This window comes from Cygnus olor, chromosome 7 (genome assembly GCF_009769625.2).
Source record: "Cygnus olor isolate bCygOlo1 chromosome 7, bCygOlo1.pri.v2, whole genome shotgun sequence".
NCBI lineage: Eukaryota > Metazoa > Chordata > Aves > Anseriformes > Anatidae > Cygnus > Cygnus olor.
This window is the reverse complement of record NC_049175.1, coordinates 12,951,371-12,955,920: the sequence shown is the minus strand read 5'-3', so window position 1 is coordinate 12,955,920 and position 4,550 is coordinate 12,951,371.

The window sequence follows — 4,550 nt, the reverse complement described above, 5'->3', positions numbered from 1 at the left end:
AGACCTGCAATGAGATAGCAGAAGTTCGTTTTTGTAAATGAGGTCAAAATGCTTTGAAACCCCAGGAAAAAAACCTTGCATTTGAATTATTTTACACGAAAGGAGAAGTCTTCATTGGATCTTGTCTGTTAATACTTTGAACATAGCAAAGGGAAAGATACCTATAGAGTTGTAAGTGTATTGGAACAGATTTGGGGGAGGGTGGGGGGAATGGAAGATTTTCAACTACAAAGCATAAAACCAAAAGAATTTAAAACCCATGTGAAGAAGGAGGAAGAACATTTGTGTTTTGCTATTTCAAGATAGGAATAATTGCATCCAATAATACTCGCAACCATGCATGTGGCACATAGCTTTGTTATTAAAAATAATTTGAGATGAGACAAAATAAGCATCACATATTTTTGAAAACATTCCCAGTTTGTTGCAGATTAACAAATAGTTGCTGTGTGATAACAACACAAAAGCGTAGGAGGTCTACAAAGAAAAAAACATTTATGCCTTCTGCGTGAGGCAAACTTTCAACATTTGGACAACCCATTCTATTTACAAAAAAGCAAAACAAAACACCACAACTTTTTCTGTTTATATACAGCCTTCTCATTGCAGTCATATTTTCAGGTCCACCACATGGGTATGTGCCTTTCTGATGGCTCCGAGGAAATAAAATGTTGTCAAGGTGTGGCTCCTTCACGTTTGCCTTTCATAGTATAATGTGGCCATCAAATGCCAGTCCTAGAAGAGGCATAGCTCCTCTGGGTGTGCGGGGCTGCGGCCTCCTCATACAGCTTTTGTGTTCCCTAAAATAAAAATCTAATTCTTCCTTTTCTCTTTATCACCCACGGCAGGTTGCTCCCGTTTTCTGCAGCAAGAGCCACACGTCCCAGCAGCCATTGTGTCCCTGCAGAAGTCGCCACACCACTGGCAGCAGAGCAGGTACTCTCTGGAGACAGGCTTTCCTGTTTTGCAGCGGCTTTCTGCTATTGCTTACGTTATTTCTTTGGGGATCGTGGTCTGGGAGGGGGTTCTGTGTCGAGGGAAGTAGCGCCAGCATGGAGGAGACCTGTGTGCTTAGTGAGCTGTGCGTGCAGGGCCTTAGAAGCGGCTGTCAACTCACAAGCCATGATGCAGACCAGCAAGGATGGAGAGCTACCACCTGGTAGCTTTCAGAACCACCTTTTTTAGAGCAGCGCAGACGCACGCATTTTCTTCCCAGCTCTGAGCTCGGTGTTGAACACTGAGGCTACACGGGAGTGTGGCGAGCAGGTCCCTTACGCTGCTCGACGAGGCCTCTGTGGCAGCGGGTATCTTCGCCATCATGGTAGGCAGGGGATGAGCCCAAGGTCTTCGGTCACAATAGCTTTACGTTCTGGTCTGTCAGATCAACTTGTTCAGGGAAAGATCATGAATAAGTTGCATTCCTCAAATGGAAAATTTACAGCGCTGGATTAAGCAGGAGCTTCTCCCCACCATCAACGGGAGCGGAGTCTGCCCTCGCTAGGTTGTGCAGAGACCATCTGCCAGTTGCCTTCCCAGTGCAAATACAATCTGTTCCTTTGTCAAAATAAACAACATAGCTATTGACAGAGCAGTTATAGACTGCCGCCTGCCTAACTCACCAGCGAGTGGAATAACAGCCTGTTTATGGCACTCTCACTTTTGGACAGAAGCTGTTATATCTCAAACATTGCAATGAATATTTCATAGCGCCAGAACCAAGAGATACGGCTTCACTCTTGCTTAGGCTGGCAGGCATCCAGGGTTGGCCTGGCAGTACAGTAATGTCAAGTACTCTGAAAGCTCTGTCTTACTGCCCTGTGTAATCCAGGAGTTTTATCAAATCAGTACAAGTGTTGTCATGTTATTAGGACAGTCTAACACAATAAAAGTTGGTGTGCGTATGTTATGGCAGTAGACAACAGATGTAATAACTGAGTTCTGCAAATAATCCGTGTTTCTGTTATGACTTTTCCCCATTTTGAGCTATTTCTGAATCCCACACACACACCCTCCATAGCGTTAACAACTTTAATATGCTAGTATTTCGTGCACAGCAAGCTCTTCTTAAAGGAAGCAGAAAAACTAAATCCTTTTTTTGAACTCTCTTATTGTAGTATTAGTGTGAAACCAGACCGTGGCATATACTTCAGAATTAAACTGTTTTTGTGCACGTCAGGTTCTGGCATGGTGTTTAAGGTAGATTGGTGGCTAGGATATCTTCAAAAAGAGTTGTAAAGTAGCTAATGCATAAGCAAAAAGAAGAGAGAAGTGTTTCCTTCCTAAGCACCCATTCTAAAAGCTAAATGCGGCTTATTAGAGGAAAAAAAAAGTATTTTTCATCCCTGTTACTTATCATTAAACACAAGGTGCAGACTGCAGAGATCATTGTCTCGACTCAATTATTCATATAAGTAAAAAATTAATATAATAGGAATATTCAAATAGTTATGGTTATTCCTGATAATCGTGTCTTTTTTGTCAAATTGAAATTTACAAAAATCTTTTAGAATTAGAGAAAAAAAGAATAAGGGAACAAAAAAGGGAAAAAAACACTATGTTCAGTTCCAGAATACCCTGTAGGGTTTTATCCTCCACAGCTCAGAAACAATAGCCAGAAACGGGCGAGGTGTACGAAGTGGCACGTTGATCACATACATGGAATGGCTTCTCTGAGAAAGCTGAGACACACTACAAGATGAGAAAGGCCACATCTGTTTCTTTTGCCTCGTGTCCCTGTACCTCCAAAGGAAGGTATCTTTGCTGTTAATAAATAAAACTCCTATTTCAGTCTCTGAGCTTAAGCAAAGCTGGATGGATAGAATGGTAAGTTTGGCTCCAGATTCAGACGATAACCAAACACTGCCAATCCCAATCTAGGGGGCAGAAAAGCCTCTGTCTCTGTAACGCACACATTTCTTGAAGCAAACTACAACAGCGTGCTTACGCTTCTACCACAGCACAGTTTTTCAGGGATGCCTAGAGAGAGATGCAGAGAACAACACACCCCAGCAGGCACCCAGGGACGTCTGCTCTAAGGGTATTGGGTCCTGGCATTTGTGGAACTTCGCTTTTCGTTGGAGGAGCAGGGGTGTAGCACTTCATCAGCGCACTGTTTGGTCATCAGGTTGCTCCTCTAGGCATCACATCAGATTCGTGCTTCAGGATGTTTTCGTAGCAAGCTGCCACAGCTCACGGAAAACTAGATTCTATTTCTCATTCCTCACGGATTTGCAGAGGGATCTTTGGTAGTTGTTTCTGATTAGTTGTTCTTGTGCTAGTAAAAATATTTGTCCCTTTGCACTTACCCCCTTTGGTATGATTTGGAGCTGTGATAGATATTCCCTTTCTCCTCTGGTGACATTTACAAGCATGGTGTCTTCCTGCACAGGCCCAGTATGCTCTGAGCTTTTCTCAGAGAAACTTTAAAGGACAGGACAGCACTGCACATTTGTCTACTTTCATAACTGCAGCTCAATTTGATTTAAAATAGGCAATTGTTGTGGTTTAGCCCGGCTGGCAGCCAAACACCACACAGCCGTTCACTGACCCTCCCCCCTCCCTCTCCGGGATGGGGGAGAGAAACGGGAAAGTGAAGTCTGTGAGTTGAGATAAAGACAGTTTATTAAGACAGGGAAAAGAATAACAACAACAATAATAATAATAATAGTATTAATAGTAATAATGTGTACGAAACAAGTGATGCACAATGCAATTGCTCACCACCTGTTGACCGATGCCCAGCCTATCCCCGAGCAGCCGGCCCCCCCCCACCCCGGCTAGCCACCCCTATATATTGTTCAGCATGACGTCAGATGGTATGGAATACCCCTTTGGCCAGTTTGGGTCAGCTGTCCTGGGTCTGTCCCCTCCCAGCTCCTGCTGCATCCCTAGCCTGCTCGCTAGCAGGACAGAGAGAGGCTGAAAAGTCCTTGGCTTGGTGTAAGCGCTGCTCTACAACAATTAAAACATCAGCATGTTATCAGTGCTCTTCTCATTCTAATCCAAAACATAGCACCCTGCCAGCTACTAGGAGGAAAATTAACTCTGTCCTCACTGAAACCAGGACAGCAATTTAAATCATAAATCAGCTTTTTATTTTTCCCCCACAGAGTCCTCAGGTGAAAAAAAAATCTCAACCTGATCTATAAATGGAAATTTATAGAAAGGCTTCATTTGGGTCACTTGTTTGTCAGGGGCAGTATGCAGCTAACCTCCAAAACACTTATTTATTGCACAAGTGCAAAATTTACTGCTCTCCCGAGGTATAGTGATTATACTTGCAGGAGCCTTTAAAAAAAAAAAAAAAACAAAAAACAAAACAAAACAAAAAAAAACCAGAAGTGACCTTAGAGCCCCAAGAAATAATGGGAATCATAGGTTCCTAATGCATTTTCCTCTCCAAGTTGAAGCATCATAATGTGCTCTTTTTTTTTTTTATGCGTAGCTTAGTGCATCAGTCCCTGTTAACCACCCAGATCCTTGAGGATTGTCTCATGATCCAGGGCTCATCGTAGCTAAACCCAGAGGTCAGGAGCGAGGCACTTAGGTTT